The sequence below is a fragment of the Dendrobates tinctorius genome, unplaced genomic scaffold (genome assembly GCF_039654945.1).
Source record: "Dendrobates tinctorius isolate UK_male_01 unplaced genomic scaffold, ASM3965494v1 ptg000086l, whole genome shotgun sequence".
NCBI lineage: Eukaryota > Metazoa > Chordata > Amphibia > Anura > Dendrobatidae > Dendrobates > Dendrobates tinctorius.
This window is the reverse complement of record NW_027361754.1, coordinates 3,577,987-3,601,393: the sequence shown is the minus strand read 5'-3', so window position 1 is coordinate 3,601,393 and position 23,407 is coordinate 3,577,987. Positions and strand designations below refer to the sequence as shown.

Genomic DNA, 23,407 nt, shown 5'->3' with positions numbered 1-23,407 from the left:
TCATTTTTAGTCACGTGGACATAATAATTATATGTCACAATCAGTGTTATAGTAATTGGCGATAATTGGTTTTTTTTGTAGATGTCAAGAAATATAATGAAGGCTCATTAACAAATTTGGTAGGCCATATACACCAGTAATCTGCCATAATTTGTGCTACAAACCGACTTCCATGACTTGCATTGCATTTATTAAATTAGACACTGTCATGGTGCGGCCTTCTGTAAAGGAAGTGGACTAAATGCCAAAAAGGAACCAAATTTTTAACATAAAGTAAGCCATCTAATAGGCTATGCAAACGTAGGCTAGACAGTCTAAATTGGCATCACATTTAGCAAACAGCATGATCCACTTTAATACATTTGGCCCATATCAAGACTGTCCACCCTAAAGCCCTTATACGCTTCAATTGTCAACGTTCGTTAAGCCGACACCTCTCTCTCCAGACCCCCCCGATTCACAGGAGTCCTTGCTCTGCCGACGCTCCTGTATTCTCTGTAAGGGCGCGCACACGACCATAATAATCAGACCAGTGCTATATGTCGTTTTGAAGGATGGCACTCGTCCCAATATTATTCAATTAGGCAGTGCACATGTCCGATTTTGTTTTCTCCTAGACCAATTCAATTAGATCTGAGAAAAAAAATGCTGCACGCACAAGTTGCCCCAGATAATCAGATGGCACTCGACTTATTCATGTCTACGGGTCCGTGGAAAATATCAGAAAGCACTGGGATGAAATCCCGGACATGATGCATGTAGAATATGGAGAAATTTCTTTTATATTTTTTTCTCCACATTTGAGAAAATCGCATAATTGGACCATTTTTCTCAGATGAGAGAAAATTGATCGTGTGACTCTAACCTGAGAAAGATGATGTCAGACATCTCTGGTGGCAGCTTGTCTCTAGAGGACAAAAGGATTGGCCGTCCGAAATTGGACATGCCAGATCCTTATCTCAGGAATCCTCAATACACATTAGATTAATATCGGCCAAACTTGTCCATATTGACTCAATCCGCCACAAACAGTCTAGGGAATCATCAAGGGACATGTCAAGTCAGGCATGTCTGATCAAGGACTGACAATCGCATTGCCGTTTCAGAAATTATTATTTATTTATATAGCACCATTGATTCCATGGTGCTGTACATGAGAAGGGGTTACATACAAATTACAGATATCACTCTCGTACAGTAAACAAACTTACAATGACAGATTGATACAGAGGGGAGAGGACCCTGCCCTTTCGGGCTTACATGCTACAGGATGGTAGGGAAGGAGACAGTAGGTTGATGGGTTGCAACAGTTCCGGTGTTGGTTGAGGTGATATCTCCGGTAGTGGTGAGGAGGCAGCGGGGTCATTGCAGGCTTTCTTGAAGAGGTGGGTTTTCAGGTTCCGTCTGAAGGAAACAAATGTGGTTGATAGTCGGACATGTTGGGGCAAAGAATTCCAGAGGATGGGGGCTATTCGGGAGAAGTCTTGGAGGTGGTTGGGTGAGGAACGAATAAGTGTGGAGGAGAGAAGGAGGCCTTGGGATGACTGGAGATTACATCAGGGAAGGCATCGGGAGATTAGTTCAGACACATATGGAGGAGACAGGTTATAGATGGCCTTGCAGGTCAGTATTAGTAATTTGAACTGGATACACTGAGGGAATGGAAGCCAGTGAAGAGATTTACAGAGGGGAGAAGTGGAGGAGCAGCGAGGAGAGAGATGAATTAGTCGGGCAGCAGAGTTAAGGATGGACTGGAGAGGTGCGAGGGTATTAGCAGGGAGACCACAGAAAAGGATGTTGCAGTAGTCGAGGCGGGAGATGATGAGGGCGTGTACAAGCATTTTAGTAGATTGAGGGTTGAGGAAAGGACGGAATCTGGAAATATTGTTGAGCTGGAGGCGACAGGAGGTAGAAAGAGCTTGGATGTGCGGTTTGAAGGACAGGGCAGAGTCAAGGGTTACTCCGAGGCAGCGGACTTCCGGTACTGGGGAAAGCTTGATGTCATTAATTGTGATAGGTCAGGTAAGGAAGATCTGTGAGATGGAGGAAAGATGATGAGTTCAGATTTGTCCACTTTGAGCTTGAGGAAGCGAGAGGAGAAGAAGGAGGATATGGCTGATAGACACTCCGGGATTCTGGGCAGCAGAGAGGTGACGTCTGGGCCAGAGAGGTAGACATATCAGCCGGCATCTCAGAGAAAGTCAGCTGAGATAACTGTCGGCCGACCCCATCGATATCGTTGATGTTAATCTAATGTGTATGGTGGTTTAGCTTTGCACTCTCGCAAAAATTAAACAGTATTGATATATACGGCTCATTTTTTCTAAAGGCATGCAATAAATGTATTTCCATTATGTAATTCTATGTTGATAAATCAACACTTGGGGTCAGAATCATCAATGTGCCATAGATTAAAAACTGAGTTACAATAGGAAGGGCAACACCCAGCTGTCAGATCCTTCATATCTCCAATGTATAAGAAGATGCCCAACAATCGTTGTATTATGCATATTTCCCTGGACAGCGACATGAACCGGGTCACCTAAAGAATAGGACTTAGTAAAATTTGTGCAAAAATGACAGTTTTTCAGGTGTTGCTGGACATATATAAGAAGAAAACTATTAACTAAAACAGACCTCGCAGGAGAACTGATGTATGTAACACAGAGCAGCTGGAGACACGGGTCTGTCCCCTTTGATCATTATTTTATGATAAATGCTAGTTTTACTCTATATCTTGAATTGGAAACAGTTAGATAGTATCCCATGGACTCACAAGTCCTAACCAATGTTTCTTTAAGATACCACCAGACTCAATAATAATAATAATAATAATAATATACAACTTTTTTTTCTTTAAAAAATTTTTCCAGCAAGCTGCCCTGGAGAAAAGACCGGAGCGCTGACACTGATAGGTCTCTATCATTATATTACAGAATTGCAGGTACAGCGATCCCCCAGTATTTGCAGAGTTACCTCTTCACTGTAAGTACTCTGTAATGTGAAACAAAATGAAAGAATTTATGTTTTTTTGGCCTAGGATGAAACCACATACGCCTACAAACTCAACAAAGATACAATTAATCCCAGGGCTCCAACATTGCAGAACAACAATGTTACCACAGTGCGACCATGTTTATTTTACATGATGGCAGCTGTGGTTCCCGACTTGTTATTTTCACTGTCAGTACAATGCTTTTCTGTTATTATGACCATGGGGATTTTGTTTTATAGAAGGGCTATTCATATCTGCCAAAAAAGTTTTTTTCGTTTTTTTTTCTGGTTTCTTGTTTTGTTTTTTTTTTCAGTCAGTGTAAATTTCTGCTAACCTGTTATATCAGAAGCCAAAACCTCATAAACACAATGGAAGTTAAATTTCACATTAAGGCTATTATATTGCCGTATGTGTATCCCAGCAAATACGTGAAATATAGCAGTAGGCACTCAGCATATGTGTGATGTATATCACTATATGGCGGGGCATTTTTTTGGAGCTATATGTTGGTAAAACTTTCTGACATGTAATCCTGGCGTACTTTGCAAATACAATGAGAACCTTCATTATCACATCTTTCCATTTTACTGAGCACAAATGTTTCAACCGCTCAACATTTGCAAGTTTGTAACGACAAGAAGTCCCTGGGTTACAAACTAGATAGATTCTGTAGTTTTTTGTAACTCAAATTTGTAGGTAAGTTGGAGGAGGGCCTCCAAAAAAAACAAACAAACTAATACAATTAATACATCATTGTTCACCTCTCTGGCCTGCTCACTAACCATTGTCCAGTCATCATCTTTCCGCTGTAGCACGCCGGCATCTCTACCCTCTTCAATATAGGCCAGGACTTCCAGCAGCGTCCAGGCCTCGAACCTTACTATTTGTTGTAAGGTTGAAACGTACTGACATCACAGTGTGCACCGCAGCCTTATGAAGCGAAGCGACCTCCGGGACACAGCCGAAAGTGCAGGCTTATAATGAAGATGCGGCAGGAAAAAAGAAAAAAAAGAGGACTGGACGGCAGCCAGCAAGGGAGATGGGTAGATAAGTATTAATTTATTTATTGTTTTTAACCAATACTCACCTTTATTGCCAGCTCGATGCTGCTCTCTGGTCCTCTTCTTTCCGCCGTCTCATTTCCGACCTCTTCACTATTGGCTGGGACTTCTGGTTGCTTCCAGGCCCCGGGGGTTACTACACATCATCACGAAGGCACAATCTTGTACCTTTTGACCTGTAAGCATCCAGACGTTCTGGCCTATACTGAAGAGGTCGGAGGAGATGCAGCAGTGGAAAGAGAGGTATTAGTTGTTTTTTTGAACATCCAATGTTTGCAACTTTGGGTCATACATAAAGTCTCATGTTCGTTAGTTGGGGGCTGCCTATACATGAGGTATAGTTTGTGTTGACCCTCGATGAGTTAACAGCACCTTGATTTTCCTCTGTAAGGCTATGTGCACACGTGCGGCAATTCCGTAACTCCCTGCCGTGGGAAATACGCATGCGAAATTACCGCGAAAAAATAGCGTTTTGCAAGCATAATTAGCTTGCAGAATGCTAGCATTTTCCGAGCGATCTGTAGCATCGCTTGGAAAACTGATTGACAGGTTGGTCACACTTATCAAACATAGTGTTTGACAAGTGTGACCAACTTTTTAGTATTGAGGCCGCCTATGTGGCATCAATAGTAAAAAAGATATAATGTTAAAAATAAGAAAAAAAAATAAAAAATCGTGATATTCTCACCTTCTGGCGTCCCCCTGCAGCATTCCCAGGCCTCAGCGATGCTCCCGGCAAGTCCCTTTCCCAGTGATGCCTTGCGACAATGACACCAGATGACGTAGCGGTCTCGCGAGACCGCTATGTCCTCACAGGTCATTGTCGCAAGGCATCACCGGAACCGGAAGATGCTGGCAGCGTGGCGGACAGGCGGGAACGCTGCAGGGGACACCGGAAGGTGAGAATATCACAATTTTTTATTTTAATCATTTTTTTAACAGTGATATGGTACCCAGGGCCTGGAGGAGAGTCTCCTCTCCTCCAGACCCTGGGAACCATCCGCACATTTTCCGCTTACTTTGTGCACAGCGTAGCCACATGCTGAAAGTAAGCGGAACAATGCATTTTTATGTGTACGGAATCCCTGCGATTCCGCAAAAATAATGAGCATGCTGCATATTTTTCCGCAATGCGATTTCGCCGCGGAAAAATATGCAGCATTAGCACAGCATGTGCGGAATGCTATTGAATTCAATGGGTTGTGGATTTTTAGCGTTTACGCGTTTTCGCCGCAAAAAAAGGGGCAAAAACACTAAAAATCCGCAACGTGTGCACATAACCTAATAGTCACGTTCTTTAACAAGTAAAATACATGTGATTTGACAAACGTATCCGCGCAATTTATTTTCTAATTATCCTCTTCAAAACAGCCAGTGCTTTCCCGTGACAGATGGAAGGACTATACATAGAGAGGCCGCTCTTGCAGTTGTCATCTCAGAAGAGCAAATGAAAACACTGTCTCATATTACCTGGGTAGAAGTGATTTCTCAGTATTTCAACGAAGCAGAGATTCCTCCTTACACTGGATATGCAGTGTAACGGCCAATTAAACCCCCTTCGCGTGTCAGTTCCCCATCCTGTGTCTGCAGACATAGCTCAGGAAAAAATGTCACAAGGAAGGAATGGAGCCGTTGGATGGAGCGGGCGATGCACAATGTGTCATTGACACAGTAACCATGTTAAATACACAATTATTAAGACAAACTTCCTTGAAATACGTCTGCCGCGCGTTAAATCATTAATTAGATTAATACAAAGACTGTCTTGTTGAGATCACTCGCCTCACTAGCGGCAGAGCTCTCCAAACAGGAAACAAAGGGTGCAAGGCCTGTCTGGTATAACCTCATGCTCCACATCCACGGCCCGGGGATGGACAGAGGCCAACATGGCCATGCACTGAGACTTTACTAGGTCCTCTCCATCACCACACCAAGGCCGATTAGAAGGCTCATTATGGGAAAAGTCAGGACTTGAATTGGTTAATTGCAACACAACAGGATGCAGACGGAGAACGTTCTAGATGTTTTTGGCTCGTACAGAAGCTGCAGTCATCAAGCAACACTTATATCGAGGCGCTCATTTCACAAGCACATGTCTGTAAATCATGTCTGCGTGTGCAAACACAGCGAGATCATTGTGCCGCCTGTTTTTTTGGATGGGTCATATAAATGGACACATAGGAAAAGTGCCTATATTTCATGTCGCAGAAAAGATGACTGGATTAATGTAGCCTGCTGGTGTTTATTGAAAAGCGCCCGGCAGCATTAATTTCATCATGGAATATAGGACTCAAACTTTAAGAACTTAAAAAAAAAAAAATACACCGAGGCTGCAAACTTAGTGCAAGAACTTACTTTTCAATGCTTGGCCGATTCAATCAATTTGTGTCCTATAGTATCCTCCTATGGGCCGTAAAGGTGATGATGTGAGCCGAAGGCTGAATACTCAGTGGGGTATATCATTCGCTCTCCCTTGGATTGACTCTTCTACCAACCTACATTTTTAGGCATGATCTCCAATGCTCAGCTAAGTATATGAAGGTGAAATTCTGATTAGCTTTAACTATTCACACAAAAATCTCCTTCCGCTAAATAGGGGCTAATTCACTGGTTGCAAACAAAGACAGTGCAAATATCTGTAATCATCACATGGGAAAAGGGGAAAAAAAAAACGTTTAGGTTTCCCGCCTATGATCTCTATCATTTGAAATGAATGAGAGCCATACTAAAATCCAAATATTTCATGGAACATATATCTTTTTAGGTTTTGGTTTTTTTTTTGGCATTCTGATAATAATGGATACTTTAATTTGCCATATTGTAATAAACCACATATCTAAGTACTGTATATCAAAAGGTAAGCCTCCTAAGTGACCAGCTAAACGTCACTGCAAAAAGAAACAAAAACAATTGAGCCATAGTTACACTTCCAGTCGTGCCCGTTTATAATTTTCCCTTATCAGCTTCAAGCGGTTCACTTACTTCCAGATGTGGAAGTGAGCAACTTTTCTATAGCCCTTTTACCCAAAGAGATTACGGTACTCTATAGCATTTTAGAAGCTGCCACGTAATAAAATAATTTTCCTGGCAGCAGAAATACCAGGCGAAGGGTATGTGCAGACGATCAGTAAACGCTGCGGGTTGGACGCTGTGTACTTGTGTATCGTCCAACCCGCAGCATAATGGATGGGATTTCAAGAAATCCCATGTCCACTATACTTCCAGAGACGCCCACGGCCCATTCGCGGAGACGGAGATGCGGCGCATCTTTCCAGACCGCAGCATGTCGTTTTCTCTTACGGAGATGCGAGCCTCCACAAGATAAATGTCACCCATAGAATGTATTGGACGTGGTGAATCCGCACGGTTCAGGGAACACATGCGGATTCACCTGCAGTCAATAGATGGCAGCGCTTTAGATGCAGCGGACATGCACTATGTCCAAAGCACTGCCACTTCCAGATCATCTGCACATACCCAGAAACGGCAGCTCCAAACTTAAAGAGGTTGACTTTGATGAAGCGACTTCTTTTGAGAAATGTCCATATATCTTTCCATATTGTTGCAGCTTTGTACTCAAAAGAACAAGTTGCGTCTCTGACCAGAATTCATCACAGTTAGAAACATATTTGATGACTTAAAAGGGTATTCCCATTTTCTAATATGTAGCAGGAATAATAATAATAATAATAATAATAATAATAATAATAATAATTATTATTATTAGCAAATACCTCCAATCAGAAATGTAGTATAGTTCTTCTGATTTGCTATGTGCAGGGCATTGCAGTAGCTTAGGTATTTATGCTTACGACCGATTACAACTAAATGTCACTAGATGAGCTCTAAAGCCCCCGTCACACATAGCGATCTCACCAGCGAGATCGCTGTGTGTGACACTGACCAGCGACCGGCCCCCCCTGCCGGTTATCGCTGATCGTCCTGGAATAGCCAGGACATTTTTTTGATCGCTGGTCTCCCACTGGCCAGCATGCATCGCTGCGTGTGACAGGCGGGAGACCAGCGATCAGCGCGCTGGTAACTAGAGTAAATGCAGGGGTTCTAAGCAGCGCGCATCACTTAGAAACCCGATGTGTTCCTTAGTTACCAGCGCGCTGATGCAGGGAGCTGGTAACCAAGGTACACATCAGGTTTCTAAGTGACGTGTGCTGCTTAGAAACCCGATGTGTACCTTAGTTACCAGCTCCCTGCATCAGCGTGCTGGTAACTAACGTACACAGCGACACCGCGCGCTCGCTGGTGCTGATCGCTGGTGAAGCTGCCTGTGTGACAGCTCACCAGCGATCATGTAGCGACTCACCAGCGATCCTGACAAGTTGATATCGTTGTCGGGATCGCTGGTGAGTCGCTATGTGTGACGGGGCCCTTACAACTAACTAAAAAAAAAATGTTAATTTTATGATTGGAAACTTTTGTATCAGTTTTGGCCCATTTTACACATATTTGCAGTCAGATAGGTTGATATTGCTTTTTTTTTTTCTTTGTCTTCTTATTAATTACATAAGTGTAAAAAAAATTATTTAAAATCCTAAATTTCATAATTTCACTCAAAACAACCCAGCAGACTGCACCGAATTACACTTCTATTAATTAATATTTAATTATTATGAAACTTTTTTTCCATTGCACATTTTTCATTATGGTAATTTGCATTTTGTCAGAATAAAAAGTTGTTTTTTTTTGCTTGATCTATTTAAAAGCTTTTTGACTGGGACCCGCGCTCTTATCTGAGTGCTCTCTTCTTTTTTTTATTCCATCCCTCTGCCTCCAGGACTGTGTGCGTCTCTCTCATGTCTGCTAACAGTCCCCGGCATGTTCTTGGCGCAGTTGACATAAACAGAAGGCTAGATTTAAATGGAAAAATTAACAGCTTGAAACAGTAAAAATATAAACCTTCCCACAGAAGGATGCACAACTACTCTATAGAATTTTATATACACCATAAATTAGAGCTTAGAAAGGAATACTGCGCCACTCATTTGTAGAGAGGAGAGGAGGGGGGTTCTTAGATTTATCGCCAGGGAGTATTAAAATGTCTGAAACCGCTTACATACACTATCCCAGCATGAGCTTGCCAGGGGACAGGAAAAATTGTAATTGCTGATTTAAAACCTAAAAAACAAACAAACTGGGAACAGAGTATTTTAAAAGCCTCACAAAAGGCTGTAAAAACTTTCCACAAACTTAAAATGGCAAAGAAAATAAGGAACTTGATGGTCTCCACAGGGGCACAGACACAATGAAGACGTGCTCATCCTTCCTTGGTCTTTGGATATGTTGCCTTGATGGATATTGTCTGACTTCAGCTCCAAATCCAGCACTGTTCTTGTCGTGGAACAGACGGATATTCCCAGCTTCAAGATTCTATCCTAATAATAATAATAATAATAATAATAATATTATTATTATTAGAAAATACCTACACTTACAAATGTAGTATAGTTCTTTTGATTAGCTATGTAACTTACGCCATGTGCAGGGCCTTGCATTAGATTAGACAGCCATGGTTACGACCACTAATAACTGTCACTATGTGAGTGGCCGTAACCATGGATACCTAAGCTACTGCACTGCCCTGCACATGGAGTAAGCAACATAGCGAATCAGAAGAACTATACTACATTTTTAATTAGTGATACTTGCTAATATTATTATTACACCTACTACATATTGGGATAGGGTCTTGGAGATGGAAATACCCCATTAAGGCTATGTGCACACGCTGCGGATTGGTCTGCGGATTTTGCAAAGTCCGCAGGTAAATCCGCAGGTCAAAAGACCTGCGGTTTACCTGCGGATTAGCCTGCAGTTTTGCCCTGCGGTTTATCACCTCTACAATGGAGATGGCAAACCGCAGCGGAATCCGCAAAAAAGAATGACATGTCAATTCTTTCTGCGGATTGGAAACTGCAGCAAAAACCGCACGGAAAATTCCGCACCATCTGCACTGCGGTTTCCATTTCCCATAGGTTATAATGGTACTGTACAACGTAACAGATTCTGCTGCGGATCCGCAGGGCCAAAACTGCTGCGGATCCACGGCAGAATCCGCAGCGTGTGCACACACCCTAATGCTCTACTCCTTCTTTAGGAACCCTTTCACAGAGAATTCATTAAACCTCCTGTCTCTTAAAGGGAATCTGTCACCTTATTCTTGGCCTATAAGATGTGGCCACCGCCATCAGGGGCTTAGCTACAGCATTCTGTAATGCTGTAGCTAAGCCCCCGATGTAACCTGAAAGATAAGAAAAACGATTTAGATTATACTCACCCGGGGGTCCGGTCCGATGGGTGTCGCAGTCCGGTCCGGCGCCTCCCATCTTCTAGAGATGACGCCCTCCTTCTTGCTTCTGCCGTGGCTCCTGCACAGGCGTACTATATCTGCCCTATTGAGGGCAGAGTAAAGTACTGCAGTGCGCAGGCGCCGGACCTTTCTGACCTGTCCCAGCGCCGGCGCATTGCAGTACTCTGCTCTGCCCTCAATAGGACTTATAAAGTACGCCTGCGCAGGAGCCACGGCAGAAGTAAGAAGGAGGGCGTCATCTCTAGAAGATGGGAGGCGCCGGACCGGACCGCGACACCCATCGGACCGGACTGGACCCCCAGGTGAGTATAATCTAACTCATTTTTCTTATCTTTCAGGTTACATCTGGGGCTTAGCTACAGCATTACAGAATGCTGTAGATAAGCCCCTAATGGCGGTGGCTGCATCTTATAGGCCAAAAATGAGGTGACAGATTCCCTTTAATAACGTAAGCCTTGATGTTGTTGGAAATGTAGACTTTGACTAATGTGGACTTTACTTTTAAGTTGTGATGTTATTAATTTACTGAATTTCTCTTAGCACAATTAATATTGTGAATTGTTATTAAGGCCCATTCACACTGGCCGATAATCAGCTAAACGATTGTTCAAGGGAGCAAATGTACCCAATCTTTACGCTCTGTGACTATGCAATCGATCGTTTGCCCCATGCAGCTTGCACATATACAACCAGCGCCAATCAACATGCTATATGATCAATCTCCATTTGTTACGTGTGGCTTATCCGGCCTTATCTTTGTCTCCATGTGGCAGATTTACTAATGTGCTTGGTTAGAAAATGTGCTATATTCTGCCACAAATTACTGTATCTAGTTTTAGATCTATTCATTAGAGGTGTTAAACATTTTTTAAGCTCTTTTGACAAAGGGCTTTGTCTTACCATAAATCAGGAATAGCAAAAAATAAGATAAACTCAACCAAAGAAAAGTGGCACAAAGAAAGACGACCAAGAGGTAGTAAAAAGTATCTAAAGATGTGCCGAATTTGTCATCGAACTTTGCTCCACTCTGATAAATTTGGCCTAGTTTCAGGCCATCTTCTCTATGTGGTCGGGATATGGAAATCGCCCCCGTTGTTTATGTTCGACTGTTTTTGTAATAAGCAAAACTTTTACTGCATTATTTTATAACCTTTGTAAGAATTTACCAGTTTTTGGAGGGGTCATCTTCTCTTCTGTCAGTATCCAGGATGTAGGTGAAGTACAATACACGCCGCCAAATCTGATAAAGCCCCTAGACCTTCCTCCTAATTGGTTACATTGGGGTTTTTTTTTTCAGTTTTTTTTCTTCATTCATTTAGTAACAAGCTCGATCAAATTAACCCTCTAATGCCCCCTGTCAACACAAGAGTTGGATTTCTCACGTCTATGCTCTCATGTAATTGAGAGTGAAAGGTATACATCTAGGCAATGCCAGAACAGAAGCTTCTAATTTATTGATACAAGACACAGGAGATGAGGTTTAAGGTCGCAGGGGGCTGTTGTCTGTTCCAAAGATTCTCTTCTCAGATATGCTGCACACTGTTGCAGTAAAGGGTTAACCTCTTGCATACCCAAGTCTACAGTTTTTTAAAGTGTATGGTGTAGGTAAGGGTGGAAACATCAAGACTTGCATTGTGTGCATATAAGGATAACCAAATAGTCATCCATAGCAGACTGCTGATGAGCCCAAGGGTGACAGGACTGTGAATAAATATGGCCCATTCATTAATCACTGTTAGTGCTGTGAACACAATTCATGTGGAAGTATATTTTATGTATAGTATATATATATATATATATTATATATTTTCGGACATCAGTGAAAACCTTTAATTAATAAAATTCTCAGTCCGTGATCTTAATTAATTCATTTTTAGATTCCAAAATATGCTGTTTTCATCATGATCCAAGTTTCTAATTTTTCTTCTGTGACCAGTAACATAGATTGGAAGTGAGGTATATGTATTAACTCTCATATCAACATAGCTTTAATCCTGCACTTCTTTCCCCTTCATCTGCTTTCCGTAGCCTGTTTTCTCTGCCCTCCTTGAGACTTTAGTTACTTTCTCCCCTCTCCTGTACACGTCAGATCTGTGTACAAACCCATCTCCCTCCGATCTCTAACGCTGAGAAAAGGGAGAAGAGGCTCTCTGATGGATTTGGAACATTTTTTCCAAAAGCATCCAGCTAGATAAAGGACTTACAAACACTCTGCAGCAGCAAAATAGATGAGCATTGTAATGGACACTAGTTTGAAAGTTTCTTTACTTTGCATTTAGGAAGCAAATGAACAATAATAAAAATCTGTGTGAAGTTGTGCACAGGATTTAATGCAATTCTCTAACATTTTAACGAAACACCTCCAAAAAGTAGATACATACAGTTGTGTGAAAAAGTGTTTGCCCCTTCCTGATTTCCTATTTTTTTGCATGTTTGTAACACTTAAATGTTTCAGATCACCAAACAAATTAGATAAAGATAACACAAGTAAACACAAAATGCAGTTTATAAATGAAGGTCTTTACTATTAAGGGAAAAAGAAATCCAAACCTACAGGGTCCTGTGTGAATAGATGATTGCCCCCTAAACCTAATAACTGGTTGGGCCGCCCTTAGCCAGCAATAACTGCAATAAAGCATTTGCTATAACTGGAAATAAGGCTTTTTTTACAATGCTCTAGAGGAATTTTGGCCACTCAGCTTTGCAGAATTGTTGTAATGTGTCAGCCACATTAACGTCATGCCACAGCATCTCAGTGGGATTAAGGTCAGGACTTTAACTAGGCCACTCCAAAGTCTTAATTTTGTTTTTATTAAGCCATTCAGAGGCGGACTTGCTGATGTATTTTAGATCATTGTCCTGCTACATAACCCAAGTGCGCTTCAGCTTGAGGTCACGAACAGATGGCCGAGCATTCTCCTTCAGGATTTTTTGGTGGACAGCAGAATTCATGCTTCCATTTACCACAGCAAGTCTTCCAGGTCGTGAAGCAGCAAAATAGCACTAGACTATCACAGTACCACCACCATATTTTACTGTTAGTATGATGTTCCTTTTCTGAAATGCTGTGCTACTTCTACAACAGATGAAGTGGGACATACACCTTCCAAAAAGTTCCACTTTTGTGTCATCAGTCCATAGAGATGTTTTCTGACAAATCTGAGATGAGCCTTTATGTTCTTATTGCTCAACAATGGTTTTCGTCTTGGAACTCTGCCATGCAGGATATTTTTGTCCTTATGGTGGACTCATGAACACTGACCTTCACTGAGGCAAGTGAGGCCTGCAGCTCTTTGGATGTTGTTGTGGAGTGTTTTTTGACATCTTGGATGAGTCATCGCTGTGCTCTTGGAGTGATTTTGGTTGGCCGGCCACTCCTGGGAAGGTTCACCACTATTTCATGTTTTCGCCATTTGTGGGTAATGGCTCCCACTGTGGTTCACTGGAGTCCCAAAGATTTAGAAATGGTTTTATCAATTACTTTGTTTCTCATTTGTTCCAAAATTTCCTTGGATTGCGGCTAGCTTTTGAGGAGCTTTTGGTTTACTTCACTTTGTCAGGCAGGTCCTATTTAAGGGATTTCTTGATTGATAACAGGTGTGGCAGTAATCAGACCTGCATGTGGCTAGGGGTTGTGAACTCAGCTTCCCAAAGATGAGATAAACAACAGTTAATTTATGTTTTAAGAGGGGGGGACAATCACTTTATCACACACGGCCCTGTAGGTTTAGATTTCTTTTTCCCTTAATAATAAAGACCTTCATTTAGAAACTACATTTTGTGTTTACTTTGTTAATAATGTCTAATATTTATATTTGCTTGGTGATCTGAAACATTTAAGTGTGAAAAACATGCAAAAGAATAGGAAATAAGGGGGCAAACACTTTTTGACACAACTGTACATCAGTGCCATTTGCCCTTCGTTAGTTAAGGTCCCCAACGACATTCGAGCTAGAATTGTATTTGAGAATGTCATAGAGTTGGAAAACTATGCAGTTTGCACAGCCTATTAAAAGCATGTTATCTTTAGTATTAGTCATTTTAGGGAAACAAAAAAATCTGTCTCTGATCCTTCTGCATATTCTGTTTTACACGGACTGCAAAGAGTGAAACCCGCAGTGAAAATCCTCAGAAAGAGCTGACTTGCTGCACAGTTGAAATCCACATCATATATCAATTTACAAACATATATTTTTATTCAGCCCGTGAATGGGATTTGCTATAGTCTGATCAACTTTGATCTTACTGTTTTCCACTGCAGACTTTCCACCTGCAATTCCACTGGTAAAATCTGCTGCATTTCTCCTACTTGTGAACTCTGCCCAGTAGTGAAATGTTATTAAATGCTCCAGAACATATGTTCTGTACAATTCTGCTGACATACCGAACGGAGAGAATTGTATGTTTTCCCGCAATCATCTAATATGTAAACTTGAATGCAGGTCAGAACTTTTGAAACCACAAATATGCTATTTTCAGCCTAATTCAAGTTCCCGTTTTTTTTTTTTGTGAACGGTAACCTAGTTTGGATGTGAGGTCTGTGTGTTATCTCGCAAACTAACACAACTTCTAACCTGCACTTCTTTCTTCTTCATCTGCTTTCCATATTCCTCTTCATCTGCTTTCCATAGCCTGTTTTCTCTGCCCTCCTTGAGACTGTAGTTGCTTTATTCCCTCTCTTGTACGTTGCAAAATTTGTGTACATCCCCCTCCCTCCTATCTAACTCCGAGAGAAGGGAAGAAGAAAGCAGAAAGAGCCAATGAGCGGCAAACAAAAAGATGTCGTAGCTGAACATAGTTCATGATCATGAGATGGTATCGAAAATATTGGGGACTTTTACTTTGCATACTCCTAGTTTTTTCTGGTCCCAAAAATCCCATTGGTGAATATATAATTAGGAAACTGGTGATGTGTGACATGGGCTGAGTATATACTTGTGCATACTTATAGTAGATTTTGTGCCGCCTGGGAAGGGGTGCATGTGAATGTATTCACTTTACAGCGCTGCAAAATCCCTTCATTATTAGTAGTGAACAGGGTATACCTTATATACTTTGGTGCTGGATGATTCACATATCACAGGGTAGATAATTTCACTAGTCGGAGTCTGATTTTAGTCTGCTGCTCTTCTACACCCGATTCCAAACAACAACTGTAGCTTGATCTCGACAGAAACAAAACCATGAACTGAAGTGACCTCTCCCTCGTCTCATAAATATGTAACGGCTCCATGGCGGGCTATGCAGCCGCCGCGCAGGTTCACACAAAGTGCCAGGTCCAGGCTGCTGGGTTCATTAAGAAGTTCTGGATCTCATTTTCCATGTGAAGAATCGTGCTAATTTTCATCCACTTGGCTTTGTAGCTTTGAATGTAACTCATGTTGATGTTTTTTTTTTCCACTCCGACTCCGTTAATTTATGTGCATTTGAGTTAATTCCAAGCCATCTGTCCAGAATTCTTTGAGCTTCATTGCTCTGTCAATTTGCATTATTTAGAAACAAATGGAAAAAAATAAAGCCCAAATATTTCATTCTGCTGGACATGATTTCCGCTCCTATGTTTTCTCCACACTTCACCATAATACGCCCTGGGCTTGGCCTCCCGCGTTACCCGGTCCTTTTTCTGGAAGGACGTATTTGGTAGCTCTGGCTGATTTATGTTCTACATGATAAAAATACAAACACACATGGTAACAATATGCCGCTTCGCTTGGATAACTGGATACTTTCCCAAACTCTATTTAAATACGATTAAGCAGTCATTAAAGAGACTGGATGCTACGAATGAAAGCATTCCATATTAATGCCACTCATGTTACCCACCAGTGGCCAGTAATGGAAAGTATCCACAGTGCCCTGCCATTAAAGTGTCAGACAATTTGGATCACGTAGGAAGCCAAACATGTCACCTTCCTAACCCAGTGTGATGCTGATTTGTAGTAAGACATCTCTAGCTTTGCAGATATAAAGGGTTGTCGTTAAAAAGAATAGGTTAGGAATGTTGGAAAATGGCAAAATTGCCATTCCGCTCAACCTTTGAAGCCTCCGTTGTTTGTTAATTGTTGGTAGGGCAGCAGCTCTAATGTCTGGTCTATAACACTTGACCACTTTGAGCTTTAACTGTCTACCAAGGCTTGTGATTGGCTGCAGCAGTCATTTTTTTCTATGAGCAATCCCTTTAATTGATGACATGCATTTCAGCTGTGTCATTTTTAATGTTTTTTTTTTTAATTTTATTAAAAATGTTGTCAAAGCAATAGCCACATACAAACCAGGTCGTTAGGAAACAAACTGGCAGGAAAACTGGCCTGAGACCAAACGAAAAATGGCAACTTGTTAACTCTAGAAGAGTATAGACTGAATCGTCTGTTGTAGATGTGGATCGCTCACATGACCAATTGTCTCTGGCAAGTGTTACCCACTGTTTTCACGGATAGCTCTTGTACCTATGATATTCTATGGGGCCGTTTACACTTCAGATTTTTTTTTTTGGTCAGCAGAAAAAATTGAGACACGTCTGATTTTGATACAAGTATCGGATCAACATCGGCAATGTAAGTCTACGGGTCCGTGAAAAAAATAAATCGGACCACACTAGGATAACATCCGAGTTTCTTGAACTGCGAGAATGCAGTAGGTGGAAAAACTGATGCCTCTCTGATCAGAACAATGGGACCATATTTCTCCAAATTGGAAAAATGGTCATGGGACCCTACCCTTAAAATGATCTGTGAATACATAGAGACTAACCAAGTACCCTATAGTATATGTGTGCACAGCTCTTCTAGGTCAATTATCAACTGAGAGAAATAGGTGGAGAAAAGAAGGACAGTTAGGTCTACGTCACACTAGAGAGAAATACGGACGAGTGAGAGGCGCTAAAACCACGCATTGCACACGGACCAATGTTTCTCTATGGGGCAGCTCCCATCATCCGTATATTTCTCGGCCGTATTCTACAGGCCGAGACAAACGCAGCATGCTGCGATTGTCAGCGTATTACGGCCAAAATACGCCAATGCAAGTCAATGGGGGCGAGAAAAATACGGCTTACACATGGACCAGACATGTGACTTGCCAGAAATACGCACCCGGTGTCCTTTAACAAAAGCCGGCAATTCATTTTGCGATACTGTAAAATCACACTGACATGTTTAATAAAGAAACGAAAGAATAGATATATACACATAGAATATATCATACACACACAAACATATACACACACATACGTCATACACATTTCATGGGGTTCTACATAGCAGAATAGCTGCTAAATCAATTGCCGGCTTCGGTAAAATCATTCCAAAACCAGACATGAATTGACACATGGTTTACATACAGTAAACCATTTCATTTCCTTTATTTTTTTTATATGTCTTTGATTAATATTTAGATTAGGGTACGTGTGTAAAATTTGGGACATGTAGGTGTTAAACTAATGGGTTAATTTGTTGAAAAAAATGATGCGTGGGCTTCCATCAACCAGAGAGGGAAAGTCAGTGAGTAAGGGCAGATATTAATAGCCTTGAGAGGGACCATTGTTTTTGCCCCCCCGGCTACAAAAATCTGCCCCCAGAAAAGGCCCATCTATAAGATGCGCCTTTTCTGGCACTTAGCCTCTCTATTCCCATTGCCCTGTAGCGGTGGCTAATGGATTAATAATAATGATGGGTTAATGTCACCTTGCTATTGGAAGGTGACATTAAGCAGGATTAATAATGGAGAGATGTCAATAAGACATCTATCCATTATTAACCCTAGACTAGTAAAGGGTTAAAAAAATCACAGACATTAAAACTTATTTTAATGAAATAAAGACTACAAGTTTTTGACCAAATTTATTCCTCTGCTAATCCATAAAAAAAACCCATAGTCCTGTAACAAAAATAAAACAAAAAAGCAACAATATACTTACTTCTCCGCTGGTCAGTCAGGTTCCCCGCTACAATCCATCAGAAGGGGTTAACTGGTTTACAACAAGACCGGTGCTAATGCGACCAGCCTGATGTAAACCACTGCCAGAATGAATTAGTTCATCTCTGCGCAGCCTCCCCGGCTGACCGGAAATGAACTAATGAGCGTGGGAAAGTTTCTGAACTTTTTCCCACGCTCATCAGTTCACCTCAGGTCAGCCAGGGGACTCCGCGCAGCCTTACTGACATCCCTGCGGAAAATCCACTGCGAATCCGCAGCAAATCTGCAACGTGTGCACATAGCCTTAGTGTTTCATCAGTGATTTTCTCCCATGCAAAAAAATTGCAGTGTTGATCACAGACAGCGCACAGTTGACCTATGCGAGTTGTCCATAGACTTTTTTTCATGATCTTTTTACAGACACCAGGCCTGTAAAAAAACATGGACATGTGAACAGCGCCATAGACTATGATGTGTATGTGTGCTACTGTATGTTACTATCATGCAGCCTCTGCTATTGCAATCTATTGCAATAAAGAGTAATAGTAACTTGCAAAGTTCCAAACAAATGTATGAAATATGCGAATGATTCCTTACGGCTCATATGGCATGTGACTGTCAGCTAATAATGTGATTGTGGCATCTTCTAACGTCCGCCTGCAACATTTCACCCTTTAGCAGAACCCATCTACATCTTTTCACCTAGAGAAAGAAAAAGTCTTCTGTCCAGACTCAAAGCTGCTGATTTAATTACGAAAAGTTCTTCCTCTGTCTCATTCACCTGGAACGTCTCCGTTCAGATGAAGAGAAACAATTTTCTGCTGCAAAAACTGCAGAGTTGGAATTTACCCTAAATGTTCAAAGCTCTCAGGTTCTCTACTTTTTACTCTATGTCTACGCCAAACCACAGCCTGAAAACACATTATATATATATATTATATATATATATATATACACACACACACACGTATACATACATATATATATATATACATACACACTCACTGGCCACTTTATTAGGTACACCATGCTAGTAAGGGGTTGGACCCCCTTTTGCCTTCAGAACTGCCTCAATTCTTCGTGGCAGAGATTCAACAAGGTGCTGGAAGCATTCCTCAGAGATTTTGGACAATATTGACATGATGGCATCACACAGTTGGCGCAGATTTGTCGGCTGCACATCCCTGATGCGAATCTCCCGTTCCACCACATCCCAAAGATGCTCTATTGGATTGAGATCTGGTGACTGAGGAGGCCATTTGAGTACAGTGAACTCATTGTCATGTTCAAGAAACCAATCTGAGATGATGCGAGCTTTATGACATGGCGCATTATCCTGCTGAAAGTAGCCATCAGATGTTGGGTACATTGTGGTCATAAAGGGATGGACATGGTCAGCAACAATACTCAGGTAGGCTGTGGCGTTGCAACGATGCTCAATTGGTACCAAGGGGCCCAAAGATTGCCAAGAAAAAATTCCCCACACCATGACACCACCACCACCAGCCTGAACCGTTGATACAAGGCAGGATGGATCCATGCTTTCATGTTGTTTACGCCAAATTCTGACCCTTCCATCCGAATGTCGCAGCAGAAATCGAGACTCATCAGACCAGGCAACGTTTTTCCAATCTTCTACTGTCCAATTTCGATGAGCTTGTGCAAATTGTAGCCTCAGTTTCCTGTTCTTAGCTGAGAGGAGTGGTACCCAGTGTGGTCTTCTGCTGCTGTAGCCCATCTGCCTCAAAGTTCGACGCACTGTGCGTTCAGAGATGCTCTTCTGCCTACCTTGGTTGTAACGGGTGGCAATTTGAGTCACTGTTGCCTTTCTATCAGCTCGAACCAGTCTGCCCATTCTCCTCTGACCTCTGGCATCAACAAGGCATTTCCGGCCACAGAACTGTCGCTCACTGGATTTTTTTTCTTTTTCGGACCATTCTCTGTAAACCCTAGAGATGGTTGTGCGTGAAAATCCCAGTAGATCAGCAGTTTCTGAAATACTCAGACCAGCCCTTCTGGCACCAACAATCATGCCACGTTCAAAGGCACTCAAATCACCTTTCTTCCCCATACTGATGCTCGGTTTGAACTGCAGGAGATTGTCTTGACCATGTCTACATTGTGACGACTCAGGCTAATACGTCCAAGAGTGGACCCTCTGGGTCACGGATCCGGAGCCCCTGGGCCGAGCGCACCTGGTGAAGACCGACCCCTGTACAGGGATCGTTAGGGACAGGACCGCAGGGGGCGGAACCGCGACAGCCGGAGCCAGCAGGGACGACTCGGAGGACAGGCAGGCAGAGCAGGGATAGCGGAATGGAAAGGAGGAAGGTAATGGCTAGGAGTCTACAGGGAAGGGTCAGCGGGGACCACGGGGTGGAGACAGACAGACGGAAATGGGCCAGGAAAAGAGCACACAATGAGAACAGCAAGGATAGGCAGGGTACACTAGAATAGGTATGGCCGATGGTTGCTGAAAGTCACAAACAATCACCAGGCGCCCTCAGAATAGAGCGGACGCCTGATATATGCGGAGACCGGAAGTACGCCCTACAGATCCTCCCCTCAGCGACGCCCCCTACCAACAGAAGAGGGCGGGGGAACGCGCGTGCGCGGCCTAAGGCCGGCGCGGTTACCCGTAACAGAGCGGTGAGCAGGGCGGAAGAGCGCGCGGACAGGGGGACGCAGGTGAGAGGAAGCTGCGGCGGGCACCGCCACTGAAGGGGCATCGGCGGGCACGGCCGCCGATGTCACAGTACCCCCTCCCATAAGTCCTCCCCTTCTGAGGTTGGTCAGAAATCTTTTCATGATAAGGGGGGCATCGACATTCTCTCGGGGCTCCCAGGACCTCTCCTCTGGGCCAAAACCCTTCCAGTCGATAAGAAAAAGAGTTTTACCCTTGACCCTTTTCATAGCCAGAATGTCTTTTACTTCAAAGACATCGTTAGAACAAATTGGCGAGGGAGGGGACATGGAGGTTGGTTGGAACCGATTCAAGACCACAGGTTTAAGGAGCGAGATATGGAAGGCGTTAGGGACCCGGAGTGACGCCGGCAACCTCAATTTGTAGGCTACTTCGTTAATGCGCCCAAGTACTTCAAAAGGCCCGATATATCGAGGACTTAATTTGTAAGCAGGGACTTTCAGGCGGATATGTTTGGTAGAAAGCCAGACTTTGTCCCCGGGGTGGTACGGGGGTAGATCCCTTCGTCTCTTGTCAGCGTGTTTCTTAATTCGGATGTTGGCTAGCTCGAGCGCCTCTCTGGTCTCCTTCCAAATTTGCGAAAATTCCTTGGCGAGAGTGTCTGCTGCAGGAACTCCAGACGATGCGGAAAAGGGCAATGGAACCCCAGGATTTAGCCCAGTTACCACAAAGAACGGTGTCTTGGACGTTGATTCGCTGGAATGATTATTATGAGCGAATTCCGCCCAAGGTAGAAGAGAGACCCAATTATCCTGATGGGCGTTAGAAAAGTGGCGTAAGTAGGTGGTCAGAATTTGGTTAATCCGTTCCACTTGGCCGTTGGTTTGAGGATGATACGCTGAGGAGAAGTCGAGAGACGTGCCCAGGAGCCGACAGAGGGCCCTCCAGAATCGGGAAGTAAACTGGACTCCTCGATCGGTCACGATTCGTAGAGGAAGACCATGCAGCCTGAAAACGTGGTGGATAAAGATCTCGGCCAACTTTGGAGCAGATGGCAGTCCGACCAAGGGAATAAAGTGGGCCATCTTGGAAAAGCGGTCTGCGACGACTAAGATGGTAGTACATCCAGTAGAGCGAGGCAGATCAGTCATGAAATCCATGGCGATTTGCTGCCAAGGGGCCTCTGGCACAGGCAACGGATGAAGGAGCCCGGAGGGCAGAGTCCTTGGAACCTTGTTCTGAGCACAAGTCCTGCAGGAGGCTACAAAGTCCTTTGCATCCTGGTGGAGAGAGGGCCACCAGTAATACCGGGAAAGGAGCAAAAGAGTCTTCTTAATCCCAACGTGCCCAGCAACCTTGGAAGAATGTCCCCAGCGCAGTACTTCCAGACGTTTGTTTGAAGGGACGAAGGTCTTGCCAGGCGGAAGAGTAGAGAATCTCACAGGGGCCACGGAGATAACTTTAGCCGGCTCGATGATATATGATGGATCCTCCTCCTTTTCCGGTGGCTGCAAAGACCTGGAAAGCGCATCAGCTTTGATGTTCTTACTGCCGGGCCGGAAGTGGAGCTTAAACTCAAAACGGGAAAAATACAGAGCCCACCTGGCTTGTCTGGAGTTGAGTCTCTGGGCAGATTGCAGATAGGCCAGGTTCTTGTGGTCCGTGAAGATAGTAAAGGGATGCACTGCCCCCTCGAGCAGATATCGCCATTCCTCCAGCGCCATCTTAATGGCCAATAATTCCCGGTCCCCAATGGAGTAGTTGCACTCCGCCGGAGAAAAGGATTTGGAGAAGAACCCGCAGGGGACTAGACGTCCGGATGGAGCCTGTTGGGAGAGAACCGCCCCAGCTCCAGTGGAGGAGGCATCAACTTCCAGGATGAAGGGTCTACTAGCCACTGGACGGTGTAAGATCGGAGCAGAGGCAAACGAGCGTTTCAGGGCAAGAAAGGCGTCCTCGGCTTCGGAAGACCAGACGTTAGACTTCGTCCCCTTACGGGTCAGGACCGTGATGGGCTTGGTGACTGTAGAAAAGTGGGGTACAAATTGTCGGTAATAGTTAGCGAAGCCGAGGAAACGCTGGATGGCCTTTATGCCAACTGGACGAGGCCACTGGAGTACCGCGGACAGCTTCTCCGGATCCATCTTAAGACCGGAATCCGTGATGATATATCCCAAGAAGGGTAACGCTGTTTGCTCGAAGAGGCACTTCTCGATCTTGGCGTAAAGACGATTTTCTCGAAGACGCTGCAGGACCATGCGTACACTTCTCCGATGGGAGGAGAGGTCGGTCGAGAAAACGAGGATATCATCTAAATACACCACCACGCAGGAATAGAGTAGGTCCCGGAACACCTCATTTACGAATTCCTGAAACACCGCCGGAGCATTGCAGAGACCGAACGGCATGACCAAGTATTCATAATGGCCGTCCCGAGTATTGAAGGCCGTCTTCCACTCGTCCCCCGC

General features: G+C 43.4%; 1 protein-coding gene across 8 annotated transcripts in view; it reads right to left on the bottom strand.

The window, feature by feature from the left end:
• Window positions 1-23,407, bottom strand: part of PKNOX2 (PBX/knotted 1 homeobox 2) — a 485,162-nt gene that overhangs the window by 408,607 nt on the left and 53,148 nt on the right. The window contains exon 1 of one of the 8 annotated variants that reach the window (XM_073584910.1): window positions 15,427-16,017. The exons of the other annotated variants lie outside the window; for them this stretch is intronic. The gene's annotated coding sequence lies outside the window, so the exon portion shown is untranslated. Of the gene's footprint in view, window positions 1-15,426; window positions 16,018-23,407 lie in introns of those variants that run through there. 8 annotated transcript variants of the gene reach the window in all.